A 17,042-nucleotide genomic window follows, 5' to 3' on the forward strand; every position below is an offset into this window, starting at 1 on the left:
AACTTCTCTACTTTTCGATTCTATCCCTGTAGAAATAAACCCTAGTGCTTTTTTTTTTATGGCTTCATTAACTTACTTCACTCCTTATAGTGATCTGTGTATTTGCACTCCAAGATCCCTTTGCTCTTCAACGCCATTTAGATTCTGGTTTTCCAAGTAATATGTGACCTCCTTATTTTTCATACCAACATGTAGTAACTCACGCTTATCCATGTTGAAATTCATTTGACAATTATATGCCCATTCTGCAAGTTAATTAGTATCTTCTTGTAATTTGTTGCAGTCCTCCTCAATATTGACTATTCACCCCCACCCCCACCCCTCTGCCCAATTTGGTGTCATCCTCAAATTTAGAAATTGTGATTTTGATTCAAAAGTTTAATTCATTAATATAAATTGTGAACAATTGTGGTCTCAGGACTGATCTTTGTGATACCCCACTTCCCACGTACTGCCACTCTGAATAGCTACCCTTTATCCCTACTCTCTGCTTTTTGTCTTGCAGCCAGCTAGTTATCCATTCTGGTACTTGTCCCCTGACTCTGCATGCTCAGACCTTATTCACTAGTCTATTATGTGATACTTTATCGAAGGCCTTTTAGAAATCTAGATAAATGACATCTACTCCATTACCCTTATCAACCCTAACATAAAGAATTCTGCTCATTTTTCAACATTGACAGGATTTAAAATATTTTTTTAAATGGGAGTAAAGCTCTCTCGTCAATTGATACTGATTCTCTGCTTTTCCTTTTGCTCCGATGTTCTTTGCAGAGAGAGACAGCGAATCAGAAACAAACAGGGACAGAGTGAAAGAGAGAGAGAGAGACAGAGAGCGAGAGACGGACAGAGAGAGAGAGGGACAGAGAGACAGGTCCAGAGCTGAGCAGCAGACCTGCGAGAGGCACAGAGTCAGCGAGAGGAGAGAGAGAAGTAAAAAGTAATCGAAGTGTGACATCACCGGAAAGCAGGTAAGTGATTGGTTGGCGCGTATTTCTCTCTTTCTCGCTTTTTTCCAAACTTAATTTTTGTGGTTTATAGCTTCTAGGGTCTCTGTTGTGTAGCTGGGAGCACCGGTAAACAAGGGCCCTTGAGTATATCATTTAATTGCAGTGCAATTAGTGGTATTGATTTGATTTAATTTAATTTGAATTAATTAAAGGGTAAGTCATGGCAGCATAGCTCGGCCCCGTGGCATGCTCCTCCTGCACTATGTGGGAAATCAGATAAACTTCCTGCGTCCCTGACGACCATGTGTGCGGGAAGTGTATCCAGCTGCAGCTACTGACAGACCGCATTGCGGCGCTGGAGCTGTGAATGAATACATACTGGAGCACTCGCGATGCTGAGCACATCGTGGATAGCACGTTTAGGAGTTGGTCACACCACAGGTAAAGGCTGCATAGGCAGCAAGGGAATGGGTGACCACCAGGCAGAGTAATAGGTGCAGGCAGGTAGTGCAGGGGTCCCCTGTGGCCATCCCCCATTCAAACAGATATACCACTTTGGGTATTGTTGAGGGGGATGGCTTATCGGGGGAAAGCAGCAGCAGCCAGCTTCCTAGCATCATGGGTGGTCCTGCTGCACAGGATGGGAGGAAAAAAAGTGGGAGAGCTATAGTGATAGGGGGTTCTCTTGTAAGGGGAATAGATAGGCATATCTGCGGCTGCAAACGAGACTCCGGGATGGTATGTTGCCTCCCTGGTGCAAGGGTCAAGGATGTCTCAGATCGGCTGCAGGGCATTCTGGAGGGGGAGGGTGAACAGCCAGTTGTTGTGGTGCATATAGGTACCAACGATATAGGTAAAAAATGGGATGAGGTCCTAAAAGCTGAATATAGGGAGTTAGGAGGTAAATTAAAAAATAGGACCTCAAAGGTAGTAATCTCAGGATTGCTACCAATGCCATGTGCTAGTCAGAGTAGAAATAGAAGGATATTTCAGAAGAATACATGGTTAGAGGAATGGTGCAAGGGGGAGGGATTCAAATTCCTGGGATATTGGAACCGGTTCTGGGGGAGGTGGCACCAGTTCAAACTGGATGGTTTTCACCTGGGTGGGACCGGAATCGATGCCCTAGGGGGAGTGTTTGTTAGTGCTGTTGGGGAGGGTTTAAACTAAAATGGCAGGGGGTTGGGAACCTGTGCAGGGAGACAGAGGAAAGGGAAGCAAGGATAGAAACAAAAGGCAGGAAGTAGAAAAGCAAAAGTGGAAGGCAGAGAAATTAAGGGTGTAAATCAAACAGGGCCACAGTAAATAATAATTCTAAAAGGAATAAAAGTGTTAAAAAATCAAGCCTGAAGGCTTTGTGTCTTAATGCAAGGAGCATTCGTAATAAGTTGGATGAATTAGCTGCGCAAATAGATGTAAATGGATATGATATAATTGGGATTACAGAGACATGGCTCCAGGATGACCAAGTCTGGGAATCCAACATGCAGGGGTATTCAATATTCAGGAAGGACAGGAAAAAAGGAAAAGCAGGTGGGGTAGCATTGCTGGTTAAAGAAGAGATTAACAGAATAGTAAAGAAGGATTTTAGCTCTGATGATGTGCAATCTGTATGGGCAGATCTGAGAAATACCAACGGTCAGAAAACGTTAGTGGGAGTTGTATACAGACGCCCAAACAGTAGTGCTGATGTTGGGGATGGCATTAAACGATAAATTAGAGATGCGTGCAATAAGGGGAAAGCAGTTATCATGGGTGACTTTAATCAACATATAGATTGGGCTAACCAAATTAGTAACAATACTGTGGAGTAGAAATTCCTAGAGTGTATACGGGATGGTTTCCTGGATCAATATGTTGAGGAACCAACTAGAGATCAGGCCATCTTAGTCTGGGTATTATGTAAGGAGAAAGGATTAATTAGCAATCTTGTTGTGCAAGGCCCCTTGGGGAGGAGCGATCATAATATGATAGAATTTTTCATTCAAATGGAGAATGAAGTAGTTGACTCAGAGACTAGGGTCCTGAATTTAGGCAAAGGAAACTGCGATGGTATGAGACTAGAGTTGGCTAGGATGGATTGGGGAATGTTACTTAAATGGTTGACGGTGGATAGGTAATGGCTAACGTTTAAAGATCGCATGGATGAACTACAGAATTTGTTCATCCCTGTTTGGCATAAAAATAAAACAAAAAAGGTGACTCAACCATGGCTAACAAGGGAGATTAGGGATAGCATAAGATCCAACGAGAGGACATATAATTTGGCCAGAAAAAGCAACAAACCTGAGGATTGGGTGCAGTTTAGGATTCAGCAAAGGAGGACAAAGGGATTAATTAAGAGGGGGAAATAGATTATGTGAGTAAGCTTGCAGGGAACATAAAAACTGACTGTAAAAGCTTCTATAGATATGTGAAGAGAAAAAGATTGGTGAAGTCAAGCGTAGGTCCCATGCAGTCAGAATCAGGGGAATTTATAATGGGGAACAAATAAATGGAAGACCAATTAAATACATACTTTGGTTCTGTCTTCACAAAGGAGGACACAAATAACCTCCCAGGGATGTCGGGAAACATAAGTTCTAATGAGAGGGAGGAATTGAATGAAATCAGTATTTGTTGGGAAATGGTGTTAGGGAAATTGATGGGATTGAAGGCGAATCAATCCCCAGGGCCTGATAATATAGATCATTGGGTACTTAAGGAAGTGGCCCTAGAACTAGTAGATGCATTGCTGGTCATCTTCCAAAATTCTATAGACTCTGGAATAGTTCCCATGGATTGGAGGATAGGTGATGTAACCCCACTATTTAAAAAAGGTGGTAGAGAGAAAATGGGGAATTATAGACCGGTAAGTCTGACATCGGTAGTGGGGAAAATGCTAGAGTCCATTATAAAAGATGTAATAGCAGTGTACTTGGAAAACAGTGACAGGTAAATCATGCTTGACTAATCTACTGGAATTTTTTGAGGATGTAACTGATAGAACAGATAAGGGAGAACCAGTGGATATGGGGTATTTAGACTTTCAGAAGGCTTTCAATAAGGTCCCGCATATGAGATTAGCGTGCAAAGTTAAAGCACATGGGATTGGGGGTAAGGTATTGTCTAGGATAGAGAACTGGTTGGCAGACAGGAAGCAAAGAGTTGGAATAAACGAGTCTTTTTCCAAGTGGAAGGCAGTGTAAGATTCGCGAAATTTTCATTAAATAATCACGTAGGAAAGTAGGGTTAATAAAACAGCTTTATTGACCAAAAGAAGCTTATACAGAGAAACCTTTGATAAAAGGGCACACAAAATGGCCGCCAGACCTCGTGACCAGCTTCTGGGACCATTTGAATTTCTGTTACTGCAAGCCAGACAGGCTTGTGGATTGAGGACATTAAAAGCCCGCGAAAACCAGTTTCGGGAAGCCGAAACTCATGGAACTGAGCATACATATTGATTAGATTATAAGTACAGGACAGATTTGGGTGGCAGGATGAGACCCATCAAGAAATGGGCGGACAATTGAACGAAAGCTTTAGCCCATTACACTGTACAAAGAGAAGCCGTTTAACAGCCATCCAGGGCAATCTCCAGACTGATCAATATACAAACCAAGTTACGGTAACAAAGCAAAGACATTATCAGCCCAGGAAGGCCAGTTAAGCTATCACCGACTCCCGTTATGAAGACAAAACACCCCTGCAGAGAGTTCTGCCCGCCAAAATTATTACAAAGACAAGACTATGATTTGGCGGGAGATAAGAATGTTCCAAAAAGGTATAACTGTGGATTGAGTGAAGTCCATCGGTGAGTTCTCCATCGGTATGCTTGGGGACAGACTCCATCGGAACTAAGCAGCACTTCGGTTCGGAGCATCGAAACTTCGGTTCGGAACGTGTTCGGTGTTCGGCCAGGCAAGGCCCGGCCACGACGAGAAGACGACGAGAAGAATTCGGCTTGGAAGCCAGCTCGGCCAGGCAAGGCCCGGCCACGACGAGAAGACGACGAGGGAGGCCCGGGTACTTTTGTCGGGAGATCATCGATGACCCAGGCCGGAGAAGAAGACACTCAGGTCCCGGAGCCCAGGATCCAGTTCTTCAACATCACATCGGTAACGGATTCATCCATGTGCATCCAGTTCTTAAAAATCACATCGGAAACGGATCCATCCGTGGCGAGCGCTCACCAAGGCTGTACTGGCTGCCTACATCGCAGGAGAACCAAGAGGAAAACAAGCTGCGCCAGAAGCTTCCAAACCCACGTGACGACGGAAAGCTGTGTCGAAAGGCTGAAAAGCCTTTTTCGCAATTCTTAAAGTGGTGAGCATGATCCCGAGTCTCTCAAATCGAAACTTAGTTAGGTTTAGGGGAGGGGGTTAAGGGTAATTGTAATGTGTTACCCCTTTCACGATGTGCCGTGTGTTCCCCATTTCTATAGAGTTAAGTTTATAGATGTGTGCATGCTTGTAGTTGCTTTAATCTGTGCATATGACATGTATTTTATAATGCTGCAAAATGTTCAATAAAGGCATCCATTTCGTGCTATTTGACCTGGTCTATTGAGTTTTTTCTGCACTACAGCTCCCTGCAACTAAGTCCAAGGTCTAGAACCGTAGGGGCGAGTGGGTCGAACCACTCACGGGTAATTATTGCAAGAAGCTTGGCAGGAGACCAGAGCAAGCAAGAGAAACCCCCTACAGCAGTGACTAGTGGGGTACCGCAGGGATCGGTGCTAGGACCCCAGCTATTCACAATATATAGAAATGATCTAGACGAGGGAACTAGATGTAATATCTCCAAGTTTGCAGATGACACAAAGCTGGGTGGGCATGTATGCTATGAGGAGGATACAGAGAAACTCCAGTATGATTTGGACAGGTTGGGTGATTGGGCAGATGCATGGCAAATGCAGTATAATGTGGATAAATGCGAGCTTATCCACTTCGGTGGCAAAAACAGGAAGCCAGATTATTATCTAAAGGGCAATAGATTGGGAAAGGGGAAGTGCAAAGAGACCTGGGTGCCCTTGTGCACCAGTCGCTGAAGGTAAGCATGCAGGTGCAGCAGGCAGTTAAGAAGGCAAATGGTATGTTGGCTTTCATAGCGAGAGGATTCGAGTGCAGGAGCAAGGATGTCTTGCTGCAGTTGTACAGGGCCTTGGTGAGAGCACACCTTGAGTATTGTGTGCTGTTTTGGTCGCCTTATCTGAGGAAGGATGTTCTTGCCATGGAGGGAGTGCAGCGAAGATTCACCAGACTGATACCTGGGATGGCAGGAATGGCGTATGAGGAGAGATTGGATCGATTAGGTTTATATTCGCCAGAGTTTAGAAGAATGAGAGGGGATCTCATTGAAACTTATAAAATTCTAACAGGACTAGACTAGACAGGCTAGATGCAGGAAGGATGTTCCTGATGGTGGGGAGTCCAGTCTAAGGATATGGGGTAAGCCATTTAGGACTGAGATTAGGAGGAATTTCTTCACCCAGAGAGTGGTGAACCTGTGGCATTCTCTACCACAAAATGCAGTTGAGGCCAATTCATTAAATATATTCAAGAAGGAGTTAGATATATTTCTTAAAGCTAAATGGATCAAGGGATATGGGGAGAAAGCAGGGACAGGGTACTGAATTTGGATGATCAGCCATGATCTCATTAAATGGCAGAACAGGTTCGAGGGGCCAAATGGCTTACTGCTGCTCCTATCTTGTATGTTTCTATGACAGAGAGACAGGGACAGAGAAAGAGACAGAGAGAGCGAGAGACGGACAGAGAGAGAGAGATAGGGACAGAGAGACAGGGACAGAGAGAGAGAGGGACAGAGACAGAGAGCCAGGGAGAGAGAGACGGACAGAGCGAGAGAGACTGACAGAGAGAGACAGGGACAGACAGAGACAGAGAGTGACAGAGAGACAGGGACAGAGAGACAGGGACAGAGAGAGAGACAGAGAGAGAGGGACGGAGAGAGAGAGAGACAGGGAGAGAGGGACAGACAGAGAGAGAGAGACTGACAGCGAGAGACAGGGACAGACAGAGAGAGAGAGGGACAGAACAGGGACAGATAGACAGAGCACAAATCGACAGGTGCAGCACCGCTAATGCCTCCCGCGAAATTCAGTGGCAGGTTAGTATTGGTGGTAGCCCTTGGCACTGTGCCTCTGCCGATGACATCATCACCACGTGCAGCACCCCACTCACGCCCCCGGCCGCTACCTTCGGTTGCGCCCCCTGACCTAGCGGCAGACAATTGAGTGCCGGGCTGTTTTCATGGCACCCCGGTGGTCTAGCAGTGCTAGGCCCCTCTCCTTTAATCGGGGAGGGAGGCCTGCGATGACGCGACGCTATGTGTTGATGCGCGTGGCGCTGTTGCATGTAGTGCCACGATATTCAGTTGTAGCGCCTCAAGAATGAGGTGGAGTGCTTCCAGTTGTGCTCGGCCCCTCTTATATATATTTTTTATCCACACTTTTTGTCTGTGTATTTTTTCTTCTCTCCACATGGCAGCTGTCTTTCATTCTGCCAGCGCAATTTACACTTCATCTAGAGCCATCCTTTGTTTCTTAACCTGTCCCATTACCATCTCTTTTTGCCTTGAATATCTCTTAATGTCTCTTTACCTCTCCTGCCTTCTATCCTATCACAGAACTTCCCTTTTGTTCTTTCATCCCCTCCCCCCTTTCCCAGTCCCTACACTTGCTTAAATATCTGTTCCATTTCCTGCTTTTTTCCAGTTCTGATGAAAGGTCATCGACCTGAAACGTTAACTCTGTTTCTCTCTTCACAGATGCTGCCTGATCTGCTGATTATCTCCAGCATTTTCTGTTTTTATTTCAGATTTCCAGCATCTGCATTATTTTCTTTTTGTATTTGTATTTCTAGAGATGGCTTCTCTTTCTTTCCCTGCACAATAATCTGTGAAGTTCCCAAGGCATCATCCTCGGCTGCCTGCTCTTCATCATCTACATGCTACCACGTGGTGACATCATCTGCAGACATGGGGTCAGCTTCCGCACATAAGTCAATGATGCCCAGTTTTACCTCTCTGCCACCTCTCTCAATCCTTTTACATCGCCTCTATCCTGTCAGACTACTTATCTGATAAGCAGTCTCGGATCTGTCTTATCTTCCTCCAGCTAAATATTGTGAAGACTGAAGCTATTGTCTTTGGGTCCAGCTACTTTGCCATTGACATCATTCCTGATTCATCAATGATGGCTTCCCTGGCCACTGTCTCAGTCTGAACCAGTTTTTTTCAATCCCGACCTGAGTTTCCAAACCCATATGTTCTCCACCCCAAACACAAGCTACTTCCACCTCTGTAACTTCACCAATCATGGCCCATACCTCAGCTTATCTGCCACTGAAATTCTCATAGATGCTTTCATCACCTCCAGACTCAAATACTCCAATCATCTCCTTGATCATCCTTCAACCTCCATAAACTCCAGCTCATGTAAAATTCTGCTGCTTGTATCCTCAATTAACTCTCCTACACCAAGTCCCACTCACCCATCACTTCTGTCTTCATTGACCTACATTGGCTCCCAGTCCCCCAAAGCTTTAAATAAAAATTCCAGTATTTGTCTTTAAATCTCTCCATTGTCTTGCTACTCCTTATCTCCATAACCTCTACCAGCCCACACTTTCTGTTCCTGCCTCTTGTGCATCCCTTCTCCCTTCTCCCAACCATTGCTAGCTAGACAGGCCCCACTCTTTGGAATTATCTCTCAAAATGTCTTCATCTTTCGTCTTGCCTCTCCTCCATTAAGAACATCCTTAAAACCATCTCAAAATCCAACTGCTTGAACAAGCTTTTGGTCACTCCTCAACATTCATTTTTCATATGCCTCTGTGAAGTACCTTGGGATGGTTTTCTATGTGAAAGGTATAAGATAATTGGAAATTGGTGTTTTGTTGTTGTGTCACAATTCTTCCCATAGTTTCCAACAAATATAGCCCTGACATTCAATAGCTGGAGATAATAAGTGTGTCTATTTCTTCATAATGATATTTCCTCTCTGAATAGGATTCTCACTGTCACAAGGATTTTTATATTCCAGCCTCGAACTAACAGAACCTGTCCATTGACGTTAGTCAACTTTAAATGTTGAGGATTAAACCTGGGGGTCCCAGCAAGAGTCCAGAATTGATAGAGCCTGGTAACTTTCACCATTCAAACAATTCCTTGTCGTAATAGTATTGTTTCAACGATCATTTACTGGAGGTTCTACTGAGCATTTGCAACCATCTTCAACCAGAAGTGCTGAGTGGATGATCCACAGCGGCCTCCTCCTGAGATCCCCAACATCACAGAAGCCAGTTTTCAGCCAATTTGATTCACTCCATGTGATATCAAGAAAAGGCTGAGCACACTAGATACAGCAAGGGCTATGGGCCCTGACAACATCCCGGCAGTCGTGCTGAAGACTTGTGCTCCAGAACTAGCCACGCCTCTAGCCAAGCTGTTCCAGTACAGCTATAACACTGGCATGTATCCGACAATGCGGAAAACTGCCCAGGTACGTCCTGTCCACAAAAAGCAGGACAAATCCAATTCGGCCAATTACCACCCCACCAGTCTACTCTCAATCATCAGCAAAGTGATGGAAGGTGTCGTTGACGGTGCTATCAAGCGGCACTTACTCACCAATAACTTGCTCACTGATGCCCAGTTTGGGTCCCGCCAGGACCATTCAGCTCCAGACCGCATTACAGCATTGGTCCAAACATGGACAAAGGAGCTGAATTCCAGAGGAAAGGTGAGAGTGACTGCCCTTGACATCAAGGCAGCATTTGACTGAGTGTGGCATCAAGGAGCCCTAGTAAAACAGAAGTCAATGGGAATCGGGGGGAAAACTCACCACTGGCTGGAGTCATACCTAGCACAAAGGAAGATGGTTGTGGTGGTTGGAGGTCAATCATCATAGCCCCAGGACATCGCTACAGGAGATCGTCAGGGCAGTGTCCCAGGCTCATCCATCTTCAGCTGCTTCATCAATGACCTTCCCTCCATCATAAGGTCAAAAGTAGGGATGTTCGCTGATGACTGTGCAGTGTTCAGTGAAATTTGCAACTCCTCAGATAATGAAGCAACCCATGCCTACATGCAACAAGAACTGGATGACATTCAGACTTGGGCTGATAAGTGGCAGGTAACATTCGCATTACACAAGTGCCAGGCAATGGCTATCTCCAACAAACGAGCGTTGAACCACTGCCCCTTGCCATTCAACAGCATTACCATCGCCGAATCCCCCACCATCGACATCCTGGGGGTCACCACTGACTAGAAACTTAACTGGACCAGCCACATAAATACTGTGGCAACAAGAGCAGGTCAGAGGCTGGGTATTCTGCGGCGAGTGTCTCACCTGACTCCCCAAAGCCTTTCCACCATCTACAAGGCACAAGTCAGGAGTGTGATAGAATTCTCTCCACTTGCCTGGAAGAGTGCAGCTCCAACAACACTCAAGAAGCTCGACACCATCGAAGACAAATCAGCCTGCTTGTTTGACATCCCATCCACCACCTTAAACATTCACTCCCTCCACCATTGGTGTACTGTGGCTGCACTGTGTACCATCTATAAGATGCACAGCAGCAACTTGTCAAGGCTTCTTCGGCAGCAACTCCCAAACCCGCGACCTCTACCACCTAGATGGACAAGGGCAGCAGGCGCATGGGAATGCCACCATACCCAAGTTCCCCTCCAAGTCACACACTATCCTGACTTGGAAATATATTGTTGTTCCTTCATCGTCGCTGGGTCAAAATCCTGGAACTCCCTCCCTAACAGCACTATGGGAGTACCTTCACCACACGGACTGCAGCAGTTCAGAAAGGCAGCTCACCACCACCTTCTCAAGGGCAATTAGCGATGGGCAATAAATGCTGGCCTTGCCAGCGATGCTCACATCCCATGAATGAATAAAAAAAATAACATTTATTGGAAAAAATTAATGTAGTCAGAGTGATATATGTGAGTGCATCACTATAATAAATTAATATTATTTAACATTCTGGTTTATTTTAAGTCTAATTAAAGGCAACCACCTGGTAATCACTGTGGCATGACAGTTCTCAGTATAAGACACGCACTTACTCTAATTTAAGCTATTGACATTACCATTACATGCTCTTTGGTGTTTTAATTTTTTTTAAATTTAAATTGTTCTAGACAAGCATACAATATTGGTATAGACTCAGTTAAGGAAAGAGCACATCAGTGTCTATTACTCTGGTAGAAATGCCAAAGTAATCATTGTCAAGCCTGCTCAACGGTGCCAGAAAGAAGAGTGCAGCATTGGGATTGAGCAGCACAAATGGAACCCCTCCTCCAGAAGCACTTCTGATTCTAATCATGGGAAAATACATACATTATACATAAGAACAGAAGAACATAATGAATAGGAGCAGGAGTAGGCCATTTGGCCCTTAGAGCCTGTTCCGGTATTCAATTTGATCATGGCTGAGCTTCTACCTCAGCTCCACTTTCCTGCACTATCCCCATATCCCTTGTTTCCCTTAATATTCTAAAATCTATTGATCTCTGTCTTGAATATACTCAATGACTGAGCCTCCACAGCCCTCTGGGGTAGAGAATTCCAAAGATTCACCACCCTCTGAAAGAAGAAATTTCTCCTCATCTCAGTCCTAAATGGCCGACCCCTTATTCTGAGACTGTGACCCCTGGTTCTAGACTCCCCAGCCAGGGGAAACATCCTCCCTGCATCTACCCTGTCAAGCCCTGTCAGAATTTTGTATGTTTCAATGAGATCACCTCTCATTCTTCTAAACCCTAGAGAATATAGGCCGAGTCTACTTAATCTCTCCTCGTGGGACAATCCCCCCATCCCAGGAACCAGTCTGGTGAACCTTTGTTGCACTCCCTCTATGGCAAGTATATCCTTCCTTAGGTAAGGAGACCAAAACTGTACACAATACTCCAGGTGTGGTCTCACCAGGGCCCTATATAATTGCAGAAAGATGTCTTTACTCTTATACTCAAATCCTCTTGTAATAAAGGCCAACATACCATTTGCTTTCCCAATTGCTTGCTTTTACTGCATGTTAACTTTCAGTGATTTGTGTACAAGGACACGGGGGTCCCTCTGAACACCAACATTTCCCAATCTCTCACCGTTTAAAAAATACTCTGCTTTCCTATTTTTCCTACCAAAGTGGATAACTTCACATTTCTCCACATTATATTCCATTTGCCATGTTCTTGCCCACACACTTAGCCTGTCTATATCCCCTTGAAGCCTCCTTGCATCCTCCTCACAACTTACATTCCCACCCATCTTTTTATCATCAGCAAACTTGGATATATTACCATTTGGTCTCCTCATCCAAATCATTGATGTAGATTGTGAATGGTTGAGGCCCAAGCACTGATCCTTACGGTACCCCACTTGTTACAGCCAGCCAACCCGAAAATGACCTGTTTATTCCTACTCTCTGTTTTCTGTCCATTAACCAATCCTCAATCCATATTACCCCCAATCCCATGAGCCCTAATTTTGTTTAATAACCTGTTGTGTGCCACCTTATTGTTCCTTCTGAAAATCCAAATGCACCACATCAACTGGTTCCCCCTCATTTATTCTGCTAGTTACAACCTCAAAAACTCTGAGAGATTTGTCAAACACGATTTCCCTTTCATAAATCCATGTTGACTCTGCCCAATCTTATTATTATTTTCTAAGTGCCCTGTGTAAGAAAATCATGTTCGTATTCAATTTCTGTGGGCAAATCATGTATATGTGCGATTTTAATGCTGGAGTTTAGGCTTTGAGCGAACCCTTGACCTCAAAATGTGCACATGCCTGAAACTGCTTATGCTTGCCTCGGTTTGACCTGGTCTGTAACTGCTAAAATGTGCTTGTGTAATTAATGTGATTAACTCATGTGTGCAATTAATGTGATTAACTTGTGTGTGTGATTAACGTAATTAATTTGTGTACGCAAAAATATCACATGGAGAGACTCTACGTCCGCCACTAGGCGGGGGCCAGGACTAAGCCGACAGGGACCAATCATGGGCAGATCATGCGCTTGAAGAGCCAATCACTTGGCCAGAGGGGCGCGTGCGTGAGCAGATTATGCACTCAGGACTGTATAACAAGGACAAGCCGAACACTGATTGTTACAGCGGAGAAGACAGAACTACAAGCAAGAGAGGACGTAGTGTCTTAGACGTAGCCAAAGCCAAGACGCATGCTCCATTGTCCAAGACCAAAATGGGAAGTAAAGCCTGTCTAGGCCTGTTAAATACTGCCTCTACTTATTAAGCTTTTATACTTTTATACTTAATAAATTATCCCTTCTTGTTTTATCGTGGTGGTCTCACTGTCGATTCTTTTGTTGGTCTGAACAAAACCTTAGACCTGTTACCATGTCCTTAATAATAATTCTAGCATTTTTCCCTACTACTGATGTCAGGCTAATTGGTCTGTAGTTCCCTGTTTTCTCTCTTCCCTCCTTTCTTAAATAGTGGGGTTACATTTGCTACCTTCTGATCTGCAGGAACCATTCTAGAATCTATGGAATTTTGGAAAATGACAAGCAAAGCATCCACTATCTCTATAGCCACCTCTTTCAAAACCCTAGGACATAGACCATCAGGGCCAGGGGATTTATTGGCTTTCAGTCCCATTAATTTCTCCAGTACTACTTTTTTACTAATACTAAAATCTTTCAGTTCCTAATTCTCACTAGACCCTTGGTTGTCCACTATTTCCAGGAAGTTTTATACATTAGAAGCTAATGCTGTTTGAGTACTTAACATAATTTAATATTTTTAAATCAGTCATTAAAAAAGCTGCTTTTGTGACCTGGCTTCTCAAACAGTAGAAAGTGGAATTTTTGGTCAGAAATCCAACCTCAACCTATTTTTGAACTTGATTACTTTCACTGGGCAAGATCAGCTGCCAAATGATGTACTGCAAAGCAGCCGTGCCTTCCCTTTCAAGCAGAGGCAGGGAAAACAGTGGGTCAGCTGTGCCCTGGTGAAATGTAGCTCCAATTATTGGCAGAAGACATGAAGAGGCCTGCAGCACAGTTCTCCACTACTAAAGAAGAAGGTATTGCAAACGGGGTTACCCCGTTAGCCAAATGCAGAACCAGATCGGGGCAGGAATAGAGGCAAACCAGAGCAGGTCATGGAAATGATGGACAGGAACAGACCCACTGATTCACCTAGCCTGTTCCATACACTTATAATGCCCAGTGTATCACAACACAAACACTCAGCACCCATCCGGAGACCTGGGTGTCCTTGTGCACCAGTCGCTGAAGGTAAGCATGCAGGTGCAGCAGGCTGTTAAGAAGGCAAATGGTATGTTGGCCTTCGTAGCGAGAGGGTTTGAGTACAGGAACAAGGATGTCTTGCTGCAGTTGTACAGGGCCTTGGTGAGACCACATCTTGAGTATTGTGTGCAGTTTTGGTCGCCTTATCTGAGGAAGGATGTTCTTGCCATGGAAGGAGTTCATCGAAGATTCACCAGGCTGATACCTGGGATGACAGGAATGATGTATGAGGAGAGATTGGGACGATTGGGCTTGTACTCGCTGGAGTTTAGAAGAATGAGAGGGGATCTCAGTGAAACTTATAAAATTCTGACAAGACTAGACAGACTAGATGCAGGAAGGATGTTCCTGATGGTCAGGGAGTCCAGAACCAGGGGTCACAGTCTAAGGATAAGGGGTAGGTCATTTAGGACAGAAATGAGGAGGAATTTCTTCACCCAGAGAGTGGTGAACCTGTGGAATTCTCTACCACAGAAGGCAGTAGAGGCCAATACATTAAATACATTCAAGAAGGAGTTGGATATATTTCTTAAGGCTAAAGGGATCAAGGGGTATGGGGAGAAAGCAGGAACCGGGTACTGAATTTGGATGATCAGCCATAATCGCATTGAATGGCGGAGCAGGCTCAAGGGGCCGAATGGCCTACTCCTGCTCCTATCTTCTATGTTTCTATGTTTCTATGTAATCCTCTGGCAGAAGCGTAAAACCAGATCAATACCCCGGCCAATTAAGGAATAAAATCTAGAAAATTCCTCAACTACCCGGATTTGGCGATCAAATATAGTGCAGGAGATGACTCTAACTCTGATTCATATCTACTTCTCCTATGAGGTAATCTCCACAACAGCCAGAAAGAGGTTCAGCTCCCTCTTGAAACATTCACATACTAGCTAGCCAGACTTCTAAAATTCAAAAGGCAGAGACCTTTATACAATGGTCACACTCTGGAGTGAAACTCCAGGTGTATCAGAAATTCAACCACGTAATATCACATTGTGTAAGATTCGCAAAATTGAACATTGTCCTATAAGGGTCTATTGGCAGAAGAGGCCTTAATTTTAAAGACTGTTTTAAAAGAAGCCCAGAAAAAGGGGCATACAAAATGGCCGCCAGACCCCGTGACCAGCTTTTTGGACACTTTAAAATGGTTCCTGCAGTCCCCAGACAGCCTTTGTGGATTCAGCCCACAGTAAGTTCTGGAAGGCCGTTTCGGAGAAAACTAAACCAGACAGAACCACATGCATATGGATTGGATGCAGATCCAGTCAGATTGGCCTGTAGATAAAGGCCATCTACATGTTTACCCAGACAAAGGGAAACAGTTTTATATTCATAAGGAGAGCATCGAAGACCCATTAAAGACATCAAGAAGACATTCAAAACAATACAAGGTCATTCCAGACCACGGCCACCCCAAAGTAGTTCAAAACATAATAACTACCCCGCTGTGTTACCAGCCCGCCAAAAGTTAAACAAAGACTAACCTTGATTTGGTGGGAGATAAAGGCCTCTTTTGAGAAGTATATCTGAGGACCCGGGGTAGCTATCGAGGAGAATCATCCTTCGCAGATCGCCAGGTAGGAAGGGCTGGAGAAGGAAGAACATCGCCAGCCATCGACAACGCAGCCCTGTTCGGTGCAAAGTTCGGGTGGGGACGACGAGGTTCGAGATGGGAGATCAACTCAGCATCTAGCCCCAGGGTAACTATCGGGAGATCATCGAGCAACCCCGGGATGCTGACGAGACAGGAAGAGACCTATATGAAAATGGTCAAACAGTAGGTCTCTCCCCGCATTGGCTTCCAGGCCTGCTGACATCCAGCCAGTCCGTGATCTTCACCTCGAGGGAGGAGAAGGTGTGTCACAACCCGCTGCGTTCCGCTGACCACGTGGAGACAGGACGCCTGAAAGGATCAAAACGCAGACCTGTTTCAAAACTCTATACTTTCCAATTGGATTGGTGAGCATGTTTCTGGCCCCTCACAATCTGATCTAGCTAGGCTTAGGGGGTGGGCATTTAAAGGGTAATTTTAACAATGAGTTGTTATCCCTCGATGTTCCGTGTGTTTCCCCATTTCGTGATGACTTTTTAAAGTATAATATGCCTGTATATATCTTAGTTAGTACTGCATTTTGATTTGTTTTTCCCTCCCATGTACCTTATTGGTTTGCAGTTTGATTTGTTCCTTTGTGCAATAAAGTTTCATTTTGTTTTTCATTAAACCTGGTCAATAGAGTTTTCTCTACATTGTAGTTCCTGCCTCAAAGTCCAGTGTCTAGAACCTAAGGGGCGAGTGGGTCGAACCACTCAAGGTCATACTGTGCAAGAGAGAGAGGCCTCTAGAGAGAGAAACCTCTGCGATCTAAAACCCTTTACAGAAAATGGCGACCGTGGCAGGACACTGGCAGCAGGATTGCAATGTATTAGACCCAGGTTTGAATGGTCGAAATGTTATGGATGAGAGGATAGCGGATTATGTTTTTGGCAAGGAAAATCTCACTAAGCAGTGGATTTTCGATCTCTTACTAGATGGGTGTTCGGTAGATGCAGCCATCAGGTGGACAGAGAGCAAAGAACATAAAAGATCAGTGGAAAAGGCAGTGTGGCTGATGTGCCACAAGAAACAAGTCCAGATTTTGGACAGAGTCGTTGCAGCACAGTCAGCCAAGATCACTACCCAGGCAGCAGAAATAGAGGAAAAGGCCATGGGTGGGGAAAAACTCATCACAGCGCTTCACGCGCTGAATCAGGAATGCCAAGTTATAGCCAGTCAACACCAGGCTAGAATAGAGTA

The sequence above is a fragment of the Somniosus microcephalus genome, chromosome 1, assembly GCF_052327205.1.
Source record: "Somniosus microcephalus isolate GS21.2 chromosome 1, FLI_Smic_1.0, whole genome shotgun sequence".
Lineage (NCBI taxonomy): Eukaryota > Metazoa > Chordata > Chondrichthyes > Squaliformes > Somniosidae > Somniosus > Somniosus microcephalus.